The 12,010-nt window shown below is 40.3% G+C and overlaps 1 protein-coding gene across 1 annotated transcript in view; it reads right to left on the bottom strand.

The window, feature by feature from the left end:
- Positions 1-11,765, bottom strand: part of Ghr (growth hormone receptor) — a 309,166-nt gene extending 297,401 nt beyond the window's left edge. The window contains exon 1 of the mRNA XM_008842104.3: positions 11,645-11,765. The gene's annotated coding sequence lies outside the window, so the exon portion shown is untranslated. The remainder of the gene's footprint in view (positions 1-11,644) is intronic.
- Positions 11,766-12,010: the final 245 nt, after the last annotated feature.

The following is a 12,010-nucleotide window of genomic DNA, read 5'->3' as shown; positions in this document are numbered from 1 at the left end:
ACTATACACCCACTTCCCAGATGGCACCCTCCCATAGCCTCCCTCCCACAATTAGAGCCCTTATACTCTGTTATCCTATCCCTGTTACTGTCCACTGTGTTCTTGGCACCCCCAGCCATTCCCCACTACTTGTCCATCTGGTGAATCTCGTCAGCCTATCTAGAGGTCTTTGTTTTAGGAAGGTCAGCTGTTCCTCATCTAGCAGCAATCAGTTGTCAATATTCCTTTAGATAAGATTGGGGTCTGCTGTTCATTTTCCCAGTTCTATGCTGGGTTACTGTCTGGGAGTCCCTTGGGCCACCCTGGCCAACAACTCAAAAGAAGGTATCTCCTATCTGGCATTGTTGCTTGTTATGTAGCCTTTAGCTATACATATGGACTCTTATGAAATTATATTGGCCCTTTAATCTTTGGTTATACTTTCCTTTTGGGTGTTTAAGGCCATACAGTTGTCCCAGATGAACCAATTTATTTTTACTCTTAAGGCTGTTTGAGGATCTGTTCCTTAGGGGTCACTTGGGCTTGGGCGGAGCCCCTGGCTCCTTTCTTTTACCAGTTCCACCTATGTTAAGATAAGTCAAAAGTCCTGTTCGACCATGGCTGGCTTTGCTTGGGGGCATGGAGGAAATCATTCCTCTGTGTTGACCCTCCTGTTTGTAGGCTGGACACTTGTTCAATTCCATCTTAGGGAGAAAGGGAAAAATGGGGGCACCATAATTGGGGAAACCATGATGGAGGGATTAGACAATGCGAGAGATAAATAATGCCTAGTTAGTTTTAAAAACCAGAGGGAACCATATTACTTCAACCACCTACTGACAAATTATACATACCAGATCAAGAAATATGTGTCTAGGCAAGGTTTATCTGAGAACAATTGGCCTTTGCCCAAGATTTATCTACATAGCACACAGTAATTAAAAGTACCAAAAGGACAGCAGACTGTAGCAGAGATATCAGAGTACAAGGGCTCTAGTGGGGGAGGGAGGCTATGGGAGGGTGCCATCTGGGAAGTGGGTATAAAAAAATAATAATAATGATTAACAAATAATAATTAGTAGATGTGAAAAACAGTACCATTGAAATCTACCTGATGACACTATAGCCATGCTCAGATACCAAGGAGCTTAGAAAGTAACCGACTGTCACTAGTAATAATCAGATATATAGAGATTAGAAATGCATGTGCAAACATCTTAATGTCAATTGCATTGAAAATGAATTTTTCTGTATGAAACTGTGTATTTTAATAATAAATGGAGATCTTTTTTTAAAGTTAAAAAAAAAAAAAGTACCAGACTGGTGGAACTAACCTTCTTGGATGTTCAACAGACATACCTGGAGGCCTATACTAATTTGGTCAGAGGGATGTAAAGGACAGTTTTTGCTCCTTGCCCTCCTAGGTCGACTAGTTCCAGGGGACTATGAGCATCTCTCAAAATGTCCTGTAATTGTGGTGGGTCACCTGTCCTCTTGATAGAGAACTATTCTTTAAGAAACAATTTTAAATTGCTTCTATAGTGGGAAATTGTGTACCTATTTGCCTATGTTAGAGTATTTCTTCAAAGTCAAAAATTAAAATACTGTTAGGCTTCTGTGTGTATGGATGCCCCCAGGTTCTTGTACCTTATTACAGATTATTATAGGCTATTCTTTATCCAGAAATGTCTTGACCATAATCTCTGTCACTCCATTGGTCAACGTTCAACTGTTCCTTCACTTTCTAAATGTATCCCCTTGCTTGGGTAGGACCTCCCATCACTGGGTAACCTAAATCTCCCCAAGAAACACCTGCATCAGGAGTGACTTTTAGTATTGATTTTAAAATTCCAAATTTCACAGGTCACCAATAATTATGTGTGTAAACTTCCTGTATTTTTGCTATCCAACAATAATTTAGGTAAAGTAACAGAGAAGCCATAAAAAGCTAATCTCTGATCAGTGATGCTTTTTGAAGCAACATTTGAACAGTTTAAGCCAAATGAGTATTTCAGGTACTTGTAAAAGCCCTAATTTGGTTGTCTGGGGAAACAAGGAAGTAAAAAGACTCCAGTAATTAGCATCAAGTGGGCATTTTACAGTGAAGATTCTAAGTCTCCACTCTCTGAGCCTCTCAGTAGGACACTGAAGGAAACCATCTCTCTCTACAATGTCCAACATGTGTGAGGTACTGTTTCCACTCATTTAAACTACAAGTCTTATGAAATAAGGTATTTTAACCTGCTCAGATTCATAAAGAGAACACATAAAAATAGAGGCAGATTCAAATCCAATTGGACAAGCCAGATTCCTGTGATTCCAAGGTATACTCTTTATCAATTATAGAATGCCAAATTATCTTTAGGCTTTCACGGTGCTCGACACCTCACAGGCAGGTGCCAACCAAAATTTATGGCAAATGTGTAAGAGCTCCCAATGGAAAAAACTGTTGGTTAAGTATATCAAGTGCCAACTGTCACCCTCCCATATAAATATGTTTAACATATTTTCTATAGCCTGAGTGTGTCCCTTAAGGGTTTAAATTTTATCCTCATTGTGAGATACTAAATGGGTAGAAAGTTAATCCAAGTATGATGCTTACAGATAAGGCTTTTGGGAGGTGATTAGAATTAGATAAGATCATCAGGGTGGAACCCCCATGACTGAATACTAGTGGCTTTATAAAAGAGGGGAAAAGATCGGAAGGAAAACACATGCACGCTTCCCATCTCTTGCCACGTAACATCTTGTACTAAGAACTCTGTTAGCAAGACCTCAGTCTTTAGATGTGGCCTGTCACCATAGACGAGATCTATTAGGTAAAATAAACTACTTTCTACATTATTTACCCAGTATGTAATATTATGTTATTAGCAACAGAAAACACACTAAGAAAAAGCTATTCCAAGGTCAAATTCCATTAGAGACTAATGTGATGTAGCAGAAAGAACTCAGCAGAGAGGTAGAGCTGAGTTATAAATCTGTCACTGTCCTTTGTAGAGACTCCTATTTTCATTTACAAATAGAGTGAGGATGCTGATCTTAGAAGATTTTATAAAGGTCTCCTGGAATTGATGGAGGTATAATTTTTCCTCCTTTAGCATCACTCCTGATCTCACAGAAATTCAGCATTTCTGACTCTTGGCACTAAAAGCATGTAACTCTTTCCAGTTCTTAAACAATTATATTTCCAAATGCCCATACATTATCTAACAGAGGCAGAACTTTGAATGGGAGTAGCTGGTCCATGACCTTAAGGTCTAGAAAGCCTTGAGGTTGTGTTGGGTCAGGTATTAGGATCAGCATGGGGCAGAAAAATTGGAAGGGAGGAGTACCTCAGACTTATTATTCCTTTGTAAGGTTTGTTCAAGATCATATTCTTAAAAACAAGTCTTGCTGTTGGTACCTTCAATAGGCCTCTGAGAATACTATTAAGGGAAAATATTTGAAACGATGAATTTACATAGTATTTGGGAAGCAGAAGTATTCAAAATTACCATGCAGCAGCAAATGCACAGACTAAGTCCTATCTTCTCATCTATCAATAACCGAGGGAATCCTAGTCATACTCCATGGTCCTCAGTTCCTGACCTCCTGGCACAAAACATCTTCAATCTTTTGTAGATATGAAAAGAAAAGAAATTATATTGTAAGACCTGGGCTCAGGAGTCACTTTGCCTATTAAGGCCTCTCCTCAAATCTTTAAGCCCAAATAAATATCCTTTCTTTTTAAGTAAATATAGAATATGAAGTTATATAACAAATTTTCACTAAATACAGTTTTCAATTGTTCCATAATCATACCACATGCATTAATAATATTGCATTCCTAGCTTAAATACTGGGTACCAAACTCGAGTATGCCTTACACTACTTTTATATTCACCAGTATCTATACGTTCCTCAAGACATTAATGGCTTAATAAATACATGCTATGCCTTGATTGCTCACAGTCATACCAAAAACTACCAGCTTGCCAAACTTACATCCTGTGGGAGAGGAACTTATTTATTCAGCATCTTCTCCCAAGTAATTTTCAAAGAACTTTTCAGATAATGTAATTATGATATGCATATTCAACTTTACACAATCAAAGGAAAATGAATCAAAACTTTATGCCCATCATAAGAGGTATACCAAGACCTAGTAAAGTGGAGACATCTGAGTTCTAATTGGTCTTAGATAAAAATTTAAAAACATGTCTCCATATTGCTTCAACTTCTAGGTGTTTCAAAGGCTGTGAACAGGATTCACCTTGGGAAGCTTGTCATTTAGTCTTAGTACCATCAGTCATCTATGGGAATTCATGCCAAATTTGCATTATAAGCCTAGATCCCAATTGTCATCTTTATCTACAACATTTTCTCCCAAACTCTGTCCAAGTTTCTTGATAACCTTCAATTTCTCAATATGTTTTCCTACACACTAAGGCCATCATCAGAATATGTACTGAACATTTGTGCAAGACACCATTTGCCAGGGTGTAAGAGAAATAAGATGCTACAGTGATAACATGAAAGGTATCATTCCTCTGCATCCTCTCACTTATTGATTTAATCTTTCTGAGTTGTTCAACGTAAATATGGTGTCTTTTTTCATCTATCATCATCTTGCTCAAGGATTCTGGTATTTTCCTCTATTCTTATGGGAAGAAGATGTTGAAAAGGCTCTATTTCAGGTTTTTTCCCCAATTTATCATTCATATATCCTTTGCCAGGGTATTTTTTCCATTTTTGTGTCCAATTTAGATTTTCTGGGATAACAAACACATAGCTTGAAGGTCCAGAAAAGAAACTGACATGATGAAGTAAGATCCTGAGCCATTAAGCTGACCAAGAACAAGGGCTGCTTTCTGACATTTAGTAAGCAAAATTGAAGTCTGAGTTTCTCATCAAGTTCAGATGATCTCACTGCATCACACAGCAGACTCATAAGCATAGGGTGAGAACTGCTCACGACCTGGCTCTGTATTGGCTATGCTCTCCTTTTTGATGCGGTAACAACTTTAAAGAAAAAAGTGAACATAATTCTTAACATAATAAGTATACTTCTGAAACAAAATAATGATTTCCCTGTATACTAAAAGAACAAAAGATATCTTTTAAAAGAGTTTTTAAATGAGGTGCTGAAGAGCTGGCTCAGCAGTGAAGAACAGCAACCGCTCTTACACAGGACCAGGGTTTGGCTCCCAACACCCACATAGCATCTAACAACCATCTATAACTCCAGTTTCAAGGGATCCAACACCTTCTTTTGGCCTCTATGAGGATTGCATGCACATGGTGTATATATATATATGTGTAGGCAAAACACTCACAGATGCAAAGTAAAAATTAATTAATTAATTTTAAAAGTTTTAAAATGAAAGTATTTAAAATGTTTTATAAGTTAGTGAAGAAACAATCCAAGATTTACTGAATCAAGTATGTAGCACTGCTTGTCATCCCTCACAGAAAAGAACCCTTTCAATTTGCAATTATTTATGCATCAATGCTGAATAGGGCTTTTTTTTTTTTTTCCCTCAGGGAATTTTCTACCACCTGTGCCTGGTACCTAAGAAGTGAGCTTCTTGCCTAGGATGCCTTTTTTTTTCACTTAGGAGCCCAACCATTCAGATAGAAATGTGTTTATGTTTTAACACATCTGTAACCAGCAGAGCATAAGTCATTGCTACCTAGATATTAATCTAAAGAAAACTGAAGACTGGTCAATAGCAAAAGAATCAATAAGCTCAGATGAAAGCACCTAACATGTCTGGAAGTTTAATATATCTCTAGGGGAAATTATCTGCTGATTTGGAGATGGAGTGTTTGAAAGAAAGATTAGGTAATTAAAATCCCAAAGCCTGGCAACTTCTGACAAAATAGTTTAATTTTGGAATCATTACTAGTAAAATTGATACCTAACCTAAGGTTCCAGTAATCTATATTAAAAGGCACAGAGAAGCACTGCAGAAAGAAATCGGTATTAAACAATGGCTGTCAGCTGCCATCCTTCTTTCAGAAGCCTGGTGCCCACTGGACTTCAGTTTTCTTTAACTCAAAGCAAAAGAACAGCAACAAAAGAAAAGAAACCTTTCAGAACAACTCCCTGTATCAGATCACCAGTGCTGTATTTTTTACAATGGAACCTGGAATCACAGTGGGATAATATGCACTAATCTTCCACCTGATTTATTTAATTGCTTTAAATTTATAATGAGGGAGTAAAATAGGCAAACACTATTTCTTCCTTATTTGATGCTTATGCTCAAAGTCATTGTATATTATTAAATGAGTGACACAGCTCAAAGGTCCATTGTATTTCATATTGATTTCACTGAACTCCTCCCATATCTATTCTATTTATAGCATCCAGGAAAAATGAGGATATATGAAAGTAAGTAAATTTTATTTCTTATTTTAAATGTATTTTAATTAAAATTATTTACTTTGGAGGGGTGTATACACATGCCCCAGCACATGTGTTGAAGTCAGAGAGCAACTTGACAGACTTGGTTCTCTCCTACCCATGTGGCTCCTGATGCTCGAATAACTTTACTTGCTGAACCATTTCATTGGTCCTTACTTCTTGCTCTTAAGGAACCTACAGCCTAGCAAGGAAGACCGATGTGTCAAAAGACCATCACAAAACCATGAGTAAAACAATTGTTTCCCAGAAGCTCAAAGTGTCAAAGGAGCTGATAGAAGAGAGAAAATTGATAATTAAATTGAGAAGATTCCAAAGGAAAAGTCCTGATTACCCCTTTTATGCTTGTTTGTTTATCTGCCTATAAGCCCAGGAAGGGAAAATGCTTTGGAAAATTACAAAGCCCCTTAGAGGCAAAATTTAGAGGAAACCTGGGTGCTCTAAAACAGTATACTAGTATTTCATATAATATCAAACTGACTTAGATAATCCTGTGTGAAAATAGAACACTGGACTGCAAAGTTCAGTGTGTTCACTTCAGTTGAGAAGAAAAAGTGAAAAGAACAGTGAAGTAAATATGTGAAGTTTAAAATACTTTATTGCTGATTATTTCCTCCTCTCTTTATACGAGAACAGAATAAGGCAAAGAAACAAAGATCTGTCTATAAACTAGGAGCTTCCAATAGCAGTTTATTCTATCTATCATATCTATCTGTCTGTCTGTCTCTCTGTCTATCTATCTACTATCTTCTCTATCTCTCTGCAGTCATTTTCTTTACATTCACAGCTATTGAAAAAGTCACAATATCGTTATCATTCCCCATTAACAAGGCTTGTAGGAAAACATTCTTGTAGCCAATTCTGAGCGAATGAGAGAACTCAAGAACACATAATTTGGTTAGGAAGCCCCAGACAGATAAAAGCAAAACCAATAATTCCTTGTAGGTGTCTGTTTTACAGCTCAAGCCAAGATGCTATAGAGCTTGTATAGAAAGCTGGAAGGTAGACATTATTATTTTCACAGAGAAGAAAAGTAAGTCCCAGGGAAGCTAGTTTGCACGCAGGTGGTAAATCTCCAGTCAACGGGCCCCAAAGGCCCTTGCTTTGAGCCATACCCTCTTCACATATAAGCCAGCTTTGTTACCTCACATTAAGGTTTAGACCTTATAAATCAGGAGTGGTAGAACATTTGTCTATTTCCTGGCTGGACATACCACAGGATATGGGGACCTAGTTTCATATTGATGCTGGGATATATCTTCTAATGAGAAGTGAGCACTTTAAAATTGCCTGTGACATTAGCAAGCCATTTACCTTCTGAGTAAAAAAAGGTTGTTGATTTAGTCATGTCCTCTCTGTACATCTCAAATCCTAGTTGCCAAAGGAGACATTTCTGTCTGATGTACTTTCACCTCACTTGGGGCCAGATGGCACACTCTCTAGGACTTGGGAAGAACAAGTCTTCATGCTTATGAGAGGAGACACAATAAGGTCCGTGAAAGGAATACATCATAGTCAGAACCTAACTATAACATGCAGCCTCAACTTGCTTATCTTCAGAAAACACTACAACCAATAAATTTCTTGGCTATTTTGGTAGAGATGAATTAAGGAGCTCTCTACATGGCATATAAATTTTTATCTCCCCACTATTATCCTTTTCATGGATTTATAGCAAAATCAGGGTTGAAAAACTTATGGGGCTGTCACCATGTTTTGGACTACAGATGAATAAAAACATGAAAAGGATAAGTTGTAATGTTCTTTAGAGGTTTGAAATTTGCCAGTGGCATACTGAGATATTTAAGAAGATTTCATGAATATTAAGCTGTCTTAATAGGTATAGAATTTAAAAACCAATAATTCCAAGTCCATGTTTTAGGCAACATATTTTAGTTAGGATGGAGAGAATGGGGAACTTAAGCCATGTTGTTCAGGGTAGAGAATGGCAAGATGCCATGGTCCATGAGAAATCATTGCTAGAACAAGCAGGAAGAGTTTAGAATAAAGAGTACAATGCTTGTAAGTACAGAACTCAAAGGGAAGAAAAAAATAGATTCAACTGAAGAGAAGGCAAATGAATAGTTAATAAAAATGTTGATTTGGTACAAGGCAGAACTTTCTACAGATAAAGCTCTCCTAGAATGGACTGGTTAGTGAGAAAGTTGGATTTCAACTTAACTATTTCCAAGAAGCAACAGAATAAATATTGAAGCGAAGTCCACATAAAAAGTTACCTTTTAAGTCAGTTGTCAACCTAAGCAAACATACTATTCTTACTATAGCTGTTCCGGGTTAGGGGGAAGAAATCCCTTTCCCCATAATACACCTATGCTGTCTTGCTTATATAATTGGCTGAGGGGTTGACTTTAGGCTTACTGAACTCCAATTTTTCAAGGCTCAAACGTTAATTGGGTAATCTGAATGCTCATATTGTTTACATCATTACCACAAAGGAACGGTCTTCCTTCCTTCCTTCCTTCCTTCCTTCCTTCCTTCCTTCCTTCCTGGTGCCAAGGATTGATCCTAAGGCCTTACACATGCTTGACTAGTGAGCACTCTATGCTAACCCTAGCCTGCTGTTTTAAAGAATAAAAAGTGTTAGATTGCATGACTGCACTCCAAGAAATAGAAGTATTTCCATTAGTGACATATTTAAAAGCTTGGTCTTTCAAAGCAACCAATTGTTGCTTCTCTGCCTTTTAGCTAAAATCAAATGTAAAACAACCAAGTCTTCAAAATGGTGGTGTTTACTAGTAGAATGACCAAAGAAGCGTAATCCTTGGGTTAGCAGATTTTACAAACCTAGTCCATGCCTTTTTCTAAGTCAAACAATCTGTTATCCCACATTCCTTCTGTATCACTCAGATTTATCTTTACATTAACAATGCTCACCAGCAGATAGCCAAGAAGGCTGGCCAAGTTGGATGAACTTCAAGATTTGTTTCCACACTGGGGTGCTTCATGAATTTGGCAGAAGCCAGCTGCAACTGGAGCTTCATTTATTATATTATGCTATAAACATTATGTCTTGAGCTATCAAGATACTCCACATGAGAATCCCATAGGTTACCAAGCATCATAAACATCTGTTAACACAGGTTCCAGAGATATCATAGATGAGGCTGGTTGTGTCCATTTAGAAGTAGTTTATGTGGTGTAGTCTGTTGCTTAAAAACTAATAATCAAAAATACAGTTGCAAACCTGAGTAAAATAAATATTTGTCAGGCAAAGTTATGCTCACTTTAAAAAAACATATACTAACATTGCCACTTAGTCTTTTCATTTATAGACTTTCATTTCACATCTTTTCACATCTTTGCCTGTTAAATGTTGGTTTTCCATGGTATTCAGCAGACCAAAACTATAATTTTACTGTGTTACTGTGGTATATTTACTGAGAGAGAGAGAGAGAGAGAGAGAGAGAGAGAGAGAGAGAGAGAAATCTGTTGACTCACTAACTTTCCCTAGACGAAAGTGAAGCCAAAAGTTTATAAGGGTGGAAGGGGATGAAGCCTGGTACAAGCTTTTTAGCTACAAATAGTGTTTGGCTAAAACTCATCCTTTTAGCCCATCCAGAGGTCTATCAGAACATGGAGTTTTTCTTTTCTCAGAAGGAAAGATAACTCTCAGTCACAGAAAATAAGAAAATTAGATCTAACACTCTGTTAAGTCATTTATTTCATTTCTAACTAACATTTTAAGCTTTGGAAATACTTAATACTTAGTAGCTGTCACCTCCAGAATAAAGGGACTAGGTAAACCAGGTAGAAAGTAGCCTGGAGCATAGTTATTACCACAGGTCCAAGGCCTATAAAGAAGAGGTGAATGGTGTCTCTGCCACACCCCTCAGGAAGTTGAAAACTGAACACCCCTAAGGCCATGCATTCCTTGACAAGAAAGAGGTACCATGGGAGTCAGAGTCACAGTTCCTACCTGCCCCTCATCTCTCCAGGGTTCTATGTACAGGTCTCTTAGATACTCAAATGCCCTTCCGTGCAGCTCCAGAAACCACCACTTCCGGTCCTTAGACCCTCCAAGGCAAGGACGTGGCTTAGTTATTTTAAAGTCCAGGAGACTTAATCCCAAACAGGCGTTACTCTGTAACTTCCCATTACCTTCCTTAGTCCCTTCCAAGATCCCCTGGCGGCACAAACAGTGGACAGCACCTCCCTCTACACACCCTACTGACTCTGAAGGCCAACACACCTCCTCAGGTGTTCCCATACACACGCAGACACAGATGCCCCTTAAGCACACACACGCGCGCACACACACACACACACACACACACACACACACACACACACACACGAAACCCCGCAGCCCAGTTCCAGCAGGCGTCCTCCCTGGTGCTATATATAAAGTTCTTGCCCAGAAATAGATTTCCCCACGCACCCACAAGTGGACAGTCCTGTCCTGCATCCACTACGTGCAGCCAGCGCCCCCTTCTCCGGGCGTGCTGCTACCCCACTCATCCGCTCAACCCTCACGACTCAGCAGTTCTGTCAAAGCTTTCAGGCTAGTTGATTTCATAACCACGAGTGTGTCCAGAACTGGGACAGCTCGGCTTGCCACAATTTCCGCCACCCCAGGTCATGGAGACTGCTGGTGGTGATTCTACGGACCCCAGCTCCAAGGCTGCCAGCACCAATGTGCAAAACAAAAAGGAAAAAAGGGGTCGAGCTGCAGGGGTCGCGCTAACAGCCCACTGCTGGGTCCCTCTGGCTACTCCACTTGGGAAGTCGCCTCGCGGCAGCGGCAGCGGCAGCCTAGGGCAGTTCCTACCCACCCTGGCACGTCAGATGATGTCAAAGAGAAAGACACTCAGAAAACTTTGAAGACTTTAACCAAACTGTCATAGGAGGAACGCTCTCCCTGCACCGCACACCCGGGCTGCAGGAGGCGTCAGCCTGGGATGACTCGCTGTTGTCCCCATTCCTTGTCCCACACAGCACCATACCACCACGAACAACTTAGACACACACACACACACACACACACGTCCACGACACTCATCGGACTACACCAACCCATATGCAGAAAACAACTTTTGAGAAGGGGAACACAGCCCACCCCCAAAGTCATTTGGAATATATATATATATATATATATATATATATACACATATATATATGTGCAAATACATAAAACTGATCCCTGTTTTCAGAGCCGGGGTGCCTGGGTCCACTCCCAGGTCCCCTGGCATATAAGAGGCGAATAAGAGCAGGACTCTCGGTGTCCCCCTCCAGTACCTCGGAGCTTCGCCTCGGGAGACAGAGCGCGGGTTCGCGTCCGCTTGCCGGCCGCTGGCGCCGGGACTTCAGTCCCGCGTGGCCCCAGCCCGGGGTCCCCGCGGCCGCCCGGGCTCAGCAGCCGCCGCCACCACCGCTGCAGCAGCCGCCGCTGCTGCCGCTCCCTGGACCGCCTCCTCTTCCCATGGCTGCGCCCAGCTTGGCAGCTCGAGGGCTGTCAGGCTCGGGGAGGAGGAAGGGGGCGGGGTGAAACGGGAAGGGAGGATGGGAGGGGAGGGGACGGGTGGGAAAAGGCCGCCACGGTTCAGCGAGGGGCCCGCTGGGCGCCGCCAACCGATCCTGGGATGCGCGCCGCCGGGGCGAAGG

The sequence above is a fragment of the Nannospalax galili genome, unplaced genomic scaffold, assembly GCF_000622305.1.
Source record: "Nannospalax galili isolate Female #2095 unplaced genomic scaffold, S.galili_v1.0 scaffold139, whole genome shotgun sequence".
Lineage (NCBI taxonomy): Eukaryota > Metazoa > Chordata > Mammalia > Rodentia > Spalacidae > Nannospalax > Nannospalax galili.
The sequence above is the reverse complement of the archived record's forward strand: the minus strand, read 5'-3'. Positions and strand labels throughout refer to the sequence as shown.